General features: G+C 38.5%; 1 long non-coding RNA gene and 1 other non-coding gene across 2 annotated transcripts in view; both read right to left on the reverse strand.

Moving 5' to 3' along the window:
- LOC145720510 (uncharacterized) overlaps positions 1-15,495 on the reverse strand; it is a 284,127-nt gene that overhangs the window by 13,391 nt on the left and 255,241 nt on the right. The gene's annotated exons all lie outside the window — the stretch shown is intronic.
- LOC115943513 (small nucleolar RNA SNORA63) lies at positions 6,170-6,300 on the reverse strand. Its single transcript, XR_004078086.2, has one exon. It is a non-coding gene; the product is annotated as a small nucleolar RNA SNORA63 (small nucleolar RNA).

Raw genomic sequence — 15,495 nt, forward strand, 5'->3', positions numbered from 1 at the left:
AAGATCACTGATCATAGGTCACCATAACAAATTTAATAATAATGATAAAGTTTGAAGTATTGTGAGAATTATCAAAATGTGATAGAGACACAAAATGAGCAAATGTTGAAAAATAGTGCCAGTAGACTTGCTCAATGGCAGGTTGCTACAAGCCTTCAATTAAAAAAAAATTTTTTTTTAAAAGAAAAGAAAAAATTACCTGTGAAGCTCAATAAAGCAGAGTGCAAAAATTGAGGTACTAAAATAAGAAACACAAATGGAATGGATTTGAGGTTAGATATGATAGTTTAATTTTTGACAAGTTGATCTTGAGGTATTTATGAGACTTCTTAGTGAAGATGCACTATAGGCAGATGAGGAAGTGGACCTGAAAGCTTAGGGCAAAGATCCAGGCTCAAAATATATTCTTGAGAATCCTGAAGCTACAGATGGTGACTGAAGCCCTAAGAACAGATGAATCCACTGAGGGACAATGAGAGAAAAGCAGCCTTTGAAGAGCCATAGCCCTGAAGAGCACCAGCATTTTAAAAAAAGGTGTAGGATAAAGAGATGAGGTAGAAGATTGCAGTGGCATGGAAGCATCAAGCAAAAAGGAGTTTCAAGAAGAGGTCAGCATTTTTAAATACTACTAAGAGCCTAAGTACGATAAAGGCAGAGAGCTGCACAATAGATTTAGCAGTAAGGTTGTGCTGGTCACATTCTGTTTGCCTCCATCCCTCTTCAACTTGTTTCACACCCAGAAGTTTGACGTATGAATGACCTTAATGAACTCTATGCATTCCATCTTCTGTTTGAGTTAAACCAATGGTGAGCACTGGCAGGGGATGAGAAGGAGGAAATAAGGGAGGAGAATGAATGGGGACATTTTCCCCTCAGCTTCTTTATAGATTAGCTGCAGGCTATGCATTCCTTGACCAAAGGTCACAGTTCCTGTCAGGCAGGTGGCTTTGCTTACCCCTTTTGGGCTAGGGTGGGCAAGAGCTTCCTGTATTGTTTAACTCTGGAATATTGTGCCATCTCTTGAGGGTTCACTATACTCCTTCAAAGGACTTGAATCTCTTTATGACATTATCTCCAAATTATTCCAACTCAAATGTCCCATCTCTTTCCTACTGGAATCTTGATTGACACAATGGTCATTTGTGACTTTGGTGAGAGTCCTTTCAGGGGTGTGGTGAAGGCAGAAGCCAGATTACTGGGTGGATCAAAGAGTAAGTGGAAGGTGAGGAAGAGGAAAGGGCAAGTAGAGTATTCTTTAAAAAGTTAGCTTTTTGAATACAGGATACAGAGGGAAGGGATAGGGGTCACAGAAAAAGATATGGAGAGGTTTTATATATTTTTCTTTTTATGTTGGGAAGACTTGAAATAATCATTTCATTATTTGTGAAAATAGGTCAGTATAGAAAATGATTTTAAGGATACAGAAAAAGAAAAAGAAAAAGGAAACTAGCAACTGGAGCATGATCCCCTAAGAGGGTGAGAGGAAATAGGACCCCCTTAACAGAAAGGCTAGTCTTCAACAGAAGAGACCCCCTTCCATCATCCTCCTTCCAAGAGGGAAGGAGGAAAGGATGGTTGAACTGTGGGAAGTCTGTAATCAGAATGGGAGATTGAAGTTATTCTACTTTGATGGCTTCTCTTTTCCTCATGAAGCTGAAAGCAAGGTCACCTGATGAAAATGATAGTAAGTGATGAGGTTGGAGATTTAAAAAGAAAAGAGAAGTTCTGAATATTTTGAAAAAAGGGTGAGGGGTTTTGCGAGAACTGTCTGAGAACACAGTTGAGTCTGAAAATTTAGGCTGGCACCAATCTGCACATATGTATGAAGTTCCTCCAGAGGCACTGAGTAATATGGGTATTCTTTCAGAAAAGAGGAAGAATTAGGTTGGCCAAAGTGGGGTTTTTCTAAGCACTCAGACTGAAGGACAGCAGGAGAAGACAGTCAAGGAATTAGGAAGCAAGTATTTGAAATAATGAAGCATGGAATTTATATGGATAGGGAAGGTAGCAGTAGAGAAGAGGGGAGTCAAGAGACTAAATGTCCCAGAGAGACTGAAGACAGATGTGGGGGTGCTAATTGGGTGGGGCTAGTGATCAGAATGCTGAATGCCCAAGTTTAATATTTCAGTATAGCTCTTCTGAAAGCTGACAAGGTCCCTGATGAAGCCAGGGTGGCTAATGTGGAGAAAATATAAAGGCCATTGGACATGAGGCTTACAGGATTATCCATGGGATGGCTGCCATTCCTCAGGTGATGTCTCCTTTGAATAACCTGAGCTTGATTCTTTTTTATAGTTTATATATATATTTTATAGAATATAAAGATTATTCTTTTTTATAATTTATAATTCATGCCTCATAACCCATTTACCAAATTACATTATGTCACAAATATACATGGTAATATTTAAATGTGAGAGGGTCATTCTTTACTGTACAATTCAATTCCAGTTTTCTGCATCAATTAAATCCTTTACTTAAACATATTAACTTCAGAAATGTAGTTTTTTTTTCAAAAAAGAGAACAGGTGGGTTTCTTAAACCAGGCTGCTCAGAAAAGTTCCTCATTTGGTTTTCTAATTATAAAGCACAGAAGGAAGGTTTGGTTTGAAGTTTTAATTTACCAGAGCTATACAGGATTAGTTTTTCTACATGCAATCCAGTATTTGACAGTTGTTAAATATTTGCTTTAACCGTGAATTTATTTTGAGTACAACACAATTGCACCTACTATCTCTGCATGACTCTTTTAGGAATTGGCATACACTCATAATATTTAACTAGAACAATGAATGATTTAAAAATAGAAAATGCACAAATTACTGTACTCCCTTGGAAGCACATAAGCTTTGACAGAAAGTAGAATAAAGTGGTTGTGTAAAGAGCTTCAACATAATTTTTCTTCGAAAAACCTTTTATTTTTATTAGCTTTAAATATATTTAGCTCTTCAGTACAATCTCTTTGAAACACACATTCAAAATCCAGTAATGTGTATCAGGCCTATGATAATGGGCCTTAACTTTTTCCCTTTTGAAATCATAACAAGTTATTATATAATAATATATATTACATAGAATTATAAAATATCGATTCATATCTTTTAAATTTATAGACATACACACAGATTCATATACATATGGCAGTATATATATATATATACACACACACACACACACACGTGTGTGTCTGCGTGTGTATCAACCTAGATCTGGATATACATATATATATACTTATATTCTTATCCTGGTCTTAGTATATAACACTATTAATATTTGTTGAAAAGTTGTGACAGACACATTTTCTTGCCCAGTTTCTTTTGTGACCAATGAATAAATTAGGTGATGGAAAAAGGATACAGTAGGTTTCCAGTTAGAAATAAAGAAATAGTGTCTTTTGGTGCCAAGAAAACAGATATGTTCAGCTGAATGAACATGAACTTGGTCACATTAACTTCATGATATATATCAACTGTGACAACCATTCAGTCATTCATGAAACATTTATTGAAGGTCCACTGTGTGTTAATCTCTGAAGATAAGTAAGATGTGGCATTTGTCCAGTCTGCAGCGGGCGTATAACTGATCTAGTTACATTTAATGCTTTGCATATTACCTGTGAAAATGATGTATATTTACACCGGAAATATTTTTTATGAACCAGTCTATGCTATTACCAAGAATTTAAAAAAAGTTTTAGTAGTTTTTACTTATAAACCACACTGCTTCTCATACATCACTCCTACTTGCATTGTCCTTTTTACAACCCAGAGCACATCTTAATATACATTTGATTATCTGTATTTTCTTCAAAGTTTTACAGATTGCTATCGTATTTCATAGCATTTCTCTTGATCCTAAGGGAAAAAGGGGCACTTGCAGTCACCAATATACTATATTATATGTAAATGCAAAAACTCTCCATGTCTATGTATATGGGGTAAATTTTAGAAGAAAAATTCTGATAGTCCAACTTTGGGGTTTTGCCTTGATTCATATGTGTTTTCCCCCTCAACCATTACAGATTATAAATGTCATACATATGACCAAACTCTGAATATTAAGCAACAAAATCTATTCAAGCATGATTATTGCTTTGTTACCTTTCATAATCTGTAACAATCAATAATCTTCTGACTCATCAATAATCTTCTGTGATGATACAATTTCTAACCAGATCTAGGTAAATTAGAGAGGCCAGATTATATATTCTTATATTAATGAAAATGATCAAAACTCTGCCCTAAAGTTTTTTTGTTTAGGGAATATTTGAAATATGTAAGAACTGCTAATAATCTTACTAATTATGCCAATTAGTTTATAAAATACCTGACTTTTTTAAAAAGCCAGTTACATCTTATTTATTTATTTATTTTTATAGATTTTATTTATTTATTAGAGAGTGCTCAAGCAGGAGCAGGGGAGAGGGGCAGGCTCCCCTCTGAGCAGGGAGTCCAATGCGGGGCTAGATCCCAGGACCCTGAGATCATGACTTGAGCCAAAGGCAGAAGCTTAACCCACTGAACCACCCAGGTGCCCCCCCGTTACACTTTAAATATCAAAAATTTGGTTATTCATTTATATATTCACTAAAAACACTTCACAAGATCCTCAGGAATTAAGTAATATTCCTACTACTTCAACACTAGCCACTGTATTATTAAAATAGAGTCAGGTCCCATGGGGGTTCTAGTCAGAGGCTGTCTTACTCAGGCCTGGCATGCTTGTTCGAAGTGGAGATGTCTGGGCCTTAGTTCAAAAGATCTGGGATACAGACTAGGAAACTTCATTTTAAAGAAATCATTCCAGGTGATTTTGAAGCATATTCTTAAGTCTCATTCTGATGAAGAGGGTTTTTGAATACATCTTTTTGAAATGTTTATCAGATTGTCATTCTTCTACTTAAAATTATCCAACAGCCGCCCCCTGAGTTTAGAAAACTTTCAAATCCTTGGCATAGCTTCTGCCTTCCTGTCTAACCTCATTTGGCCAAGCTTTCTCTAATTGGTGAATCTGTGGTTTTATTGGCTTGCTCTGCTCCTGAAAGCCAGCAACCTCATGGTGTGCTCGGGGCCTTTGCCTTTGCTGTTCCCTCTGCTTGGATTCTACCTCCCTCATACTTTCTTTTCATATGGGCCTCAACTCAAACACCACCTCCTCAGTATGCTTTTGCAGACCACCCCTAACCTGGGATTCTCTATCAAATGCTTCCTACAATTGGCTGAGAAGACAAACCTGGGCCATGTGTTAAATAATGGATTTGTAGGACTCACCCCAGATGTCATCAATCAGCAGTTCCAGGAGACAAGCTCAGGAATCTGTATTTTTAATAAGCCACCTGGGTGAGTCATTATCAGGCCAATCTGCAAAATTGTACTATCAAGTGTCCTAATTATTACCACAGAGGCTATCACTGTCAAAAAAGAGCTTTGTTTAGGTGAAAGCAGGAACTTTGGGTTGTTCCAAGCTCTTTTCTCAGGAGTTGAACATGATCTGTTATCTTGTAGAAATTTCTTGACTGAATTGATGACACACGGGTTTAGGGGAAGATCCCAGTCTGGTGTTTACACGGAAGTCATTGGAACTATTTTGGAGTTTAATTTTTAAAGGTTGATGTGAAGTGATTTCAAACTTCTAGCAACAAAATTATTTTAGTTTGATACTAAAATAAAAGTCACTTTTCTCCTATACATAGGCCTCTTGGTGGGACTTAAAAGGGCTCCAGTTTGGGGCTTTCTTCTGTCACCATCATCTGGTCAAGAGGAAGCACTAATGCGTACTTTGTCATAATAAATTCTGGGAGTCCAGACCATTCTCGACTCGGACTCAGCCTCTTCTTCCTGCTTGTCTGTCAGAGCAGCTCGTCTTTTACTTTTAGACATTTCTAGGTGTGAGTCTGTGTTCCATGACTTGAGGGGACATAGGTCAAGATCACTGAGTAGTTTTTTTTTTTTTTTAAAGATTTTATTTATTTATTTGACAGAGAGAGACACAGCGAGAGAGGGAATACAAGCAGCGGGAGTGGGAGAGGGAGAAACAGGCTTCCCCCCGAGGAGGGAGCCCGATGTGGGGCTCGATTCCAGGACCCTGGGATCATGACCTGAGCCGAAGGCAGACGCTTAATGACTGAGCCACCCAGGCGCCCCTCAAGTCAGTGTTTTACTTGGTAAACATGTCTGAGACCATGCATCCCTGGCTGCTAAGCACCATGGCGGACAGGGCTAGAAAGGTAACAGCTTTATTTTGAGCAGGGGGCAAAGACAAGGCAGCACTTTACAGTTACACTGTAACTAGATCCTGCATCGATCACTGAGTAGTCTTACCAAATTCTCTGCAGCAGGCAGAAAAGAGGGGGATGCACCCCCCACCCCTACTCTTTAGTGTATAAATTGAGGGGGACAGCTCATAGCACACTACCAGTTCCTTCTGAAAAGTTAATTTCTAATCTCCAATATCTCTTTTGACTCCACCAACCCATTTTGTAGACTGTAGATTAGTGGTTAACCAACTTGTCCACCTCGTTGAAAAGTCCTGTATAGGTAGTCTAACATCTCTCTTTAGAATACTGAAGTATTTTTCACTTCTGGTTTTACGAACTCAGCTAAAACTTTAGTAAAGATTCCCAATTTAAAAAGTCTTATGACTATAATTAGTGCAATGCAGAAAATTCAAATATGGTGACGTGATAGGATGGCTGGACAGTGACTTCATATTTGATGGTTCAGGAAGGCTTCTCCTGACAAGAATGGTTGAGCCGTGAAAAGATCAGGGGAGAGAGCATTTTGAACAGAGAAAAGAGCTGGTGAAAAATGTCGTAAGGCAGGAAACAAAATGACTTGAGAAGGTCACAGAACAGCAAACTAGCTAGTATGGGTAGAGAGTGTGGTAATAGGGGAAGACCCAAGTAGCCAGAGGCCAGGACTTGCTCGGTTCTGTAAGCCAGAGAAAGAAGTTTTCAAGTTGATGGATTGGAGTGAGGAGGTAAAAATAAAGAGGAATCAGGGCTAACGCCTCAACATCACCCACTGAGTCCACGCCAGTCATAAAAACAAAGGGAAAGTAGAAGAGAGGAACCCTGCCCTCTTATGAGGAGGAGTCATGTAGCTTGACATCAGGCAGAGGCTTTTCAGTTCATGCCACTAAACTTTTACACAACATTTGGCTACTGGATTATCAAGTTTCAATGTCCACTTTCTGAAAATTAAACATTTTATTCAGTCATTTAAAGTGCTGAAATTCCTGCAATTTCCTGTGCTTCTTTCTTTGCCACCACCTTGGCTGCTCTGGTTCAGAGGCTGCCTCATTGTGTGCTTGAATTTCAGCCAGATTGAGAAGATAAGGGCTTACAAATAGTCCTCTGTGCTTTAAAATGACCTAAACTGTGTAATGGCCAAAAAATGACTCATAGAGGAAAGTTAGGAACTTCATTCTAGACTCTCAAGAGTTGGGAACTCAGAAGAGGGCTGTGAGCATCCTCGGAGCCCGTGTTCTCTCTGAGGCTGCATCTCATGACCAGAACCATCAGTAAGAGGAGTGCAAATGTCTATATTTGGTCAAGTGAATTGGAAGCTAGGATCTGGAGGAAAGCCATGGAGATGAAGGAAACAAGTTCAATTTGTACAAAGAAATGAAAGTGTGGTGAGTAAAGAGGAAGTCATAAGATTTCATGAGTTCAAGAATCTTCCTTTTCCCTTGGCTTGTCAGAATGTGGCTGAATGAGAAGTCTTGGACTGTAGAAGAAGCTCATGGGACCTAGAGAAGAGATAGAAAGCAGAAATATTGGATGTTGAAACCCTGTTTTGTGGTGTGGTAGTTAAGAGCGCGGGCTCTGGAGCTCAATTGCCTGCTTCAAGACTGCTTTCTTCCTAATGAGTTGTACGACCAGCAAGTCACTTATCCCTCTGTGCCTCAATTTCTTAACCTGTGAATGGGAATGATAATGCTCCATACCTCCTAGTGTTGTAAGGATTCAATGAGTGAATATGTACATAGCACTTAAAATACAGCCCACACTATGAAGCACACATAAACATAGTATTGGACCCTTGGGATCCCACTCAAAGGGCTTTCCCAGGTATACTTGCCAAAATGAGACTGGTGGACAGGATCCAGTTCCTTCCTCTTTGACAGTTGTGATTTGTATAGATGATCCGTACAGGTGATCTTAAAAGACTAGCACCTCCGAGATGGAACCATTCAGAAGCAAGGCTCACATGGGATAGTGTTTTTTTTTTTTTTAATTTTTTTTTTTTAAGATTATTTATTTATTTATTTGTCAGAGAGAGAGAGCACACACAAACAGGGAGAGTGGAAGGCAGAGGGAGAAGCAGGCTCCCCGCCGAGCAGGGAGCCCGATGTGGGGCTTGATCCCAGGACCCCAGGATCATGACCTGAGCCGAAGGCAGACGCTTAACCGACTGAGCCACCCAGGCGTCCCTCACATGGGATAGTGTTAATAAAATGAAAGGCTCAAATAAGATTATGTTAACCTAGGAGCACAGCAACAGACAGGAAAGGGAGGGAATAGCAAAGCAAGACAGTCTTGGGTAGCCTGGTGAAAGCAAGCAGGAGAGAGCAAAGTTGAAGGAAAGAAGAGTCAAATGGTTAGGCTCAAAGTGAGTAGAACAGAAAGAGTATGAAATCACTTAAAACAGATGATAAGGCAGTGGCCATATTAAATAAATAAATAGATAAATGGGTAGATAGATAAAGGACCTAATTCTTTGAAGAGCTGCTGGTAAGTGAAAAGAATCAGTTGTGGCTACAGAGGTAAATATGGGAGGGAAAGAGAAATGATGTGTTGAAACTGACAGACTGCTCATTTCAAAAAGATAAAATGTGTTATAGTGTCACCCACTGAGAGACAAGCCAGACCCTAGGGAAGTCAGTTCTATCTGTTCTCAAAAAAAATTCATTGAGATTTGAAGGGTTAATGTGGAAAAGGGTGGTATTAGTGACAGGAGGCTTTTGGTATTCTTCCTAATACCCAAGGCACAGACCAAACATGCTGCTCCAAGCATAAGGCTAAGACGGTGAATTTGAAAGAAATGGCTAGGAAACGTGTCTAGTTGTGTCTGCCACATCTTTGTGTGCTCAGTTTAAACTGATTCAAGTGAAAAATCCTGGCTGATCAGCTTTCACAGCTGCTTTGCCATAGGGAGTAGCTGCTGCTGGTGCCAAACGAAATACTCACATATGATGGCAACAGGCAGACAGGGTCCAGACATCAGACTCAGAGGGTAGACAGTGCTAAGCACAGTGGGAAAAGGTGTTACAGGTTTCTGAATTGGTACTTTAAAAAAATCTTATTGTATTAGTTTTTTCTTGAGGCATAATTGACATACAACATTATATTAGTTTCAGGTGTACAACGTAATGATTTGATATTTGTCTATATTGTGAAATTTTCACCACAATAAGTCTAGTTAACATCCATCCCCCTCTGTACAGAATTTTTTTCTTGTGAGAACTTTTAAGATTTATTTTCTCAGCCACTTTCAAATATTCAATACAGTATTATTAACTAGAGTCACAATGCTAGGCCTTATATCTCCATGACTTACGCTTTAACTAGAAGTTTGTACCTTTTGACTCCTTCACCCATTTCCCCACCCCCAACTCCCAGCCTCTGGAAATTCCCAATCTGTTCTCTGTATCTATAAGCTTGTTGTTCTTGTTCTTGTTCTTGTTTAGATTCCATGTGTAAGTTAGATCACATAGTATTTGTCTTTCCCTGTCTGACTTATTTCACTCAGCATAATGCCCTCAAGTTTACACTGGTACCTTTTTTAAAAGTCAAAGATAGATAAGCAGCGATGGTGGAAGTATTTGTCAAGTATTTTTGTCATTAAGCCACAAGACACATCAGGCTTGACTGCCTCTCTGCTTGCTTCCACTGGGGCATGAGTTTCCAGGATTAAGTTCTAGGATGTGGTCAAGTGTAGGTAAAGCAATGTCATTAATACAACTACATTCAGCAAACAGGACACACAATTTAACCAAGGACAATAGAGAACTGAAGGACAAACCAAAGAAGCGTTGGCCACTGTTGAAATTATTAAATTCTCAGGCTCCTGGTTTTGTCATCAGCATGGCTGATAATATTGCAAGGTATCTAGATTTCCCTCCCAGGCATCTGAAGCCAGAACTGGATTTGGGAGTAGAGATGAATTTAAAAGAAAAAGGGAACGGGGTGATATTGGAGGTGGAGTTAGGTACTATGTGCTTCGGGAGGCTGAATTTTCCATAAGGACAGGGAGAGAGATAAGGGAAGATCAAAAACATCACACCTAAGCAGCCAGCAAAGAGAAAAATCTAGTATCAGAAGTGGTGGATCTGCCAGTGGGAGGAAGGGTAGAGGCAGGAGAATAAAGCGCTATGAGCTGGATGGGGGTGTCTGGAAATGTCCCCAAAGGCCAAACGTGTGTAGGTGGAGAGAGCGTACTTGAACAGCTGCGGCTGAACTCCTGGCTGAAGGAAGCTTGTTAAGGAGATAATGTGCTTTGGGATCAAAGTCTGGAGCAAAGTCAGACTAGAAAGACATACAAGAAAAAGTCATCAAGGATTCCTCAGATAGCAAGATCAAGAGGCAAAGATAAGGTAAAAAATCAACATGCCATCTCATTCTTTTCAAAATTTTTACCCTTGGATATAACTCTGCTTACTGAACTAAAGAATTTTAAATATTAGCAAAGCTTTCAGAACTTCTAGTGACTAACCCAGACTTTCCTTACTCCTCTCACCGCACAGTTATATAAGAGGTAATTTTAAATACACATCATTTAGAACAGATTAATGTCTGATAGAAAGCAATTTGGTTAGCAGGAAACTGATTTTCTCTTTATCATAAAGCATCCCAATTCCTTTTTTAAAAAAAACAAAAAGCTGAAGAAATACAGCCCACGTTGCAAAATGGGTCACGATCGGAGTCTGAAAGTAGGAGGAAAAGGGTAGAAATGGAGTATGTACCCAGAGGACCATAATGCAGGGCTTGCTGAGGTTACTAATTTCAGTTCACATAGGACCCGAGCATCTGGGGCCATATTTGCCTAGCAGGGGAAGGAAAGAAAACTGAAATGAAATACAGGAAAGTTAAAATTACATTATAAATGGATCAAAAAACCCCTCCTATTTTGCCTAGATTGATGCACTGTCAAGGACTCTGCCTTATAAGCATTAAGAATTGCTTCTGAGCGATTCTACCCCATAAGGCTCAACACAAAACCTGACATATTATCCAGTTCCTACCCTCTGATTTTGTGATCTAATCGAAATAATGATTCCAAGATTCCTAAAATCAAAATCTGCAATGTGATTCATGAATATTAAATTTTAAGGCACTGGCAAATGTTAGTTTCTACAGAATGAGAAATCCGTAGAACATTCTCTAAACCTCTGTAGAATGTATTGTCTTGGTAATCTGGAAAAACAAGATGCTCTGACAAAAGGAACCACATACTGCTTCCTCAAAATACTGTCCTGACTGGGGCGCCTGGGTGGCTCAGTTAGTTAAGCCTTCGGCTCAGGTCATGATCCCAGGGTCTTGGGATGGAGCCCAGCGTCGGGCTCCCTGCTTAGTGGAGAGCCTGCTTCTCCCTCTCCTGCTCCGCCTGAGTGTGCTTTCTCTCTTTCTCCTGCTCTTTCTCTCTCTCTCTCTGTCAAATAAATATATAAATAAATAAAATCTTAAAAAAAATACTGTCCTGACTTATGTTAAGAAGACTTTCCATTAAAAAGTCAGTTTCAAATAGGTGAGAAAGTTAACAGATTACCAAAGTTCAGTTGTATTTCAAACACTGTCTTTATTGACTTCGTGAAGGAATTTTTCGTAGAGAAGACTTACAGATGACTGAGGAATTACTATTAATGTTAATTAAACGGGTGCATAGAAGTTTTTTTTAAGCAAATGCAACCCCCAAATTTATTTAACAATAGGAGAGAATGTTATTTTTCTCTAAAAGTTCCAGAATGTAAGCCCATATAGTGGAAAGACGAGTTTGCATAGAGGGTTGTTAAAGCTGCACAAAAAGGTTTTAGAAAGACCTTGATAAAATCAATACTATGAATCAGAACTGTCATATTTCAGATACTTTTTTCTCATCACTCACTATATTGTTTTTTAATATCAACTTTTATTGGCATTTTGTTGATACTAGTATTTTATAATATCTACAAGTTTATCTTCATCTTTTCCCCCAAAACTGTCGTGTACACAAGGTGAGTATCTTTGTTCTGGAGAGAATGACTTAAGACAGTGTTTCTCAAACTGTCTACATTGAAGGTACAGCTTTTCTGATGTTTTGTTTTTGTTTTCAGTCTGTTGTGAATCAGTTCTATTGTACAACAGTGGAAATGAATTACTGGGAAAATGACACTAATAAAGCAAAGGTGTACAGACATAAGCCACATTTTTATTATTAAATTCAGTAGTTATACTGTTCTGTCAAATTGCTATAAAAGTTTTTAAATGCTTACTCCCAACGTTTCTGTTCATGGATTGGCACTGGTCCAAGGTTCACAATTTGAGTAGTATTGACTTGGAGGATTCAGATTAACCAAAATTATCATGATTACGCCACAGTACAGAGAGCCATGTGAGTGATAGGGATCCTATCTTATTCCATATAGTAGCTACAGAAATAAACAGTATCTTTTACTTAGAATGTTTTCACTTCCCAAAGGGTTTGCATGTTCATGCTCCCATTTATCTTCAGGACTTACTGTGGCAGGTAGATGAAAGCTTATTATTTTATCATCAAGAAGCCAACATAGCTTCATCATGGAAGTGTGTTTTAGCCTACTATTTGATAGTATTATGCTATACAAATTTGGATAGAACACACCATATGCAAAAAAATAAAATAAAATAATTTTTTTTAAAAAGAACACACTGTATGCAAACCACACAGTGAACTGAGTTACTGACTTTTTAATTCAATTCAGGAAATGTTTATTGAATGCCCATATGTGGCATGCACTGTCCTTGACTTCATATGTGGGGAATTTTAGAGATGAATTAAGATGTTTCTTGCAGTCTGATAGGGCAGATGAGGCATGCTATCAGTATGTTTAGTGCAGCGCACTGAACCAAGTGTTGTTAAGACTTGAGAAGGAAAGGCTAATTTTGCTGGAGAAAGTAGCATTTGAGTTTGGTCTTGATGTAGAGTAGCTGTTGAATTTGATGCAAGGGATTTCTGCTGAAGAAGTAGATTAACATGAGCAAAGTCACAGAAGTATTAAAAAACAAGGGGCATCTACAAACCAGCTCATCCTAGCTGGACTTTGCATATGTAAGGATGACTTCTGGGAAATAAAGCTAGGAAAGTAGATGTGTGCAATGCAATCTTGACCATACAAAAATAGATATTACAGAAGACGTGATGGGGAAATGAAAAAGAGAATTCCATTAGGCAATACACAACAAAACTTGACAAAAGTCCTGATTAAACATGTATGTCCTTCTGAAAGACTCATCAAGTTTCTTACTGGCTACAAAGATAATTCATCTATCTTTTAACTTTCCCTTTTCTTTCCTAGTGCAACCAAAAATCTCTCTCTATGTGTAATTTTGCATTTCCATATTCCTCATCCCATTCAGTAGACAAGACATTATCATTAATATCATCTTCCTTAGAATCCACAGAAAAGGCACAAATAACATTCAGATTTCTTGCTTTTCCTCTGATGTGAATGGTGACTAGCAGAGATGTTGGCGAAATGATTGTTGGCATTGAAACAGCCATGTAGTGTGAAGGGTAAGGGGCCAGTGGCAAGCAGAATCTGCCTGAGAGTTGAGAAGCAAAGACAGAACAAGGATGACAGAAAACACATGGTATTTGAGAGACAGAAGCAACAACCCCTCAGCATGACCTTCAGATCCACTTTTAGCTCCAGAGCTACTTGGACTCTTTTTCTTAGATACCTGCACAGTGGTCCTTTATAGCTTTACAGTCTCTTTCATTAAAATGGGTGTTTGATGATGAAGACACACTACACTTCCTACATGATTATAAAGGAAAAGGAAAATAATAACTGCATAAATTGCCTTCAAAAATGCCCAAGTCACATAGAGTGTAACAAGGGACTGGGTATTGACTGTCTCCAGAATAATCCAGGCTGATCTTTCTCTCCCTAGTTTTAAGGAAACAGAAGCTGGGCATATGTAGTTTTAAGCTGCAAAACATTTATTCTCGGAAATTATATTTCCTAATAAAAGGGAACTGATGAAGAAAAAGGAAAGACTATGGAAAATAATTGCATCAGCATGGTAGATGTATATACTACCCTGCAGCTCTCCCCAATGCCCCCCCTTTTATGAAGGAGAATGGTGGGGAAAAAAACCTAACACTATATAGGTATATTCATTCAGATAGGAATTTAGATTAAAGTAAAAGATTATTTTCTTCCCGAATGAAATAAAAATGTAAAGCTGATGGGTATAAGATAAAAACCACAGAATCTTGACCCTACAAATGGTCCCAGGCTTAGTAGGCTGAAGTATGGGAGATAGTGTGTGTACTCAGCATAGAGATTCTTCCCACCAGCCACACTTTACATTGTCCATATTGTCACCTTTGTCCATGAAGGACGCCAGCAAATACAGCACCCTCAGGAAAGCATAATGGGGGCTCATGGACATACCTCCAAGAGAAGAGATAAAGTCACCAGCATGGGACAGAACAGGCTCTCAGTTTCAGAACATTGCATTTTATGATTAAAAAGGGCTGGTGGCTAATAAAATTCAGTGATTATGACACATGATTTCCCCAACCGCACTTAAGGTAACACCGAGGTTACTCAAACCAAATATTTTAATGAATTCACAAAGACCAGAAGCCATTCCTAGATTTCCCAGCTGGAAGAGTTCTAAAATATAACTATTACATTCAGCTCAACTGAACAGTAAAGCAAAAACGCTTATTGCTCGTGACATTCCAGGGAACAGTTAGAATTGCTTTATGGCCTTCGGTAATGAGAGTGGACAGCAGTATAACAATACATAATAAGGTGAGTTTAGTTTTATGTCCTGAGAACAATCTGCTTTACCCTTATGGTTCAGTTCTTTAAACTGTTTCTGTTTGAAGTAATTACAAAAGATAGTTGGCAAGTGACAGTTATAACCACTGTAGCAAATGGACTTTGTTGTAGTGTTGTGGTCTACCCCTGAGTACTATTATCTTAGACTTCTAGGGCATTTATTGTAAGTGAGGATGTCACATGAAACAAATGCCTCCTGACTTACACTAGACTTAAAAGGATCTCCTTCAAGCAAGACCAGCTCAAGTTCGTGGCTGGTGATGTTTTCTGAAGGGTAGGATGTATAACCCTGGCTATGCTTGAGTTGCTATTAGGAGACACAAGAAAAAAAATGTATTTTCTTTTAATAGTTATATATATATTTGGAAATTATCACATGATAATTAATATAAAGACCACATCAAATCTATGATTTCATAGATATGACTGCTTAAGATGGTTATATTTTATTTTTTTTTTTTA

Source organism: Leptonychotes weddellii, chromosome 3 (genome assembly GCF_054177405.1).
Source record: "Leptonychotes weddellii isolate Sample4059 chromosome 3, ASM5417740v2, whole genome shotgun sequence".
Lineage (NCBI taxonomy): Eukaryota > Metazoa > Chordata > Mammalia > Carnivora > Phocidae > Leptonychotes > Leptonychotes weddellii.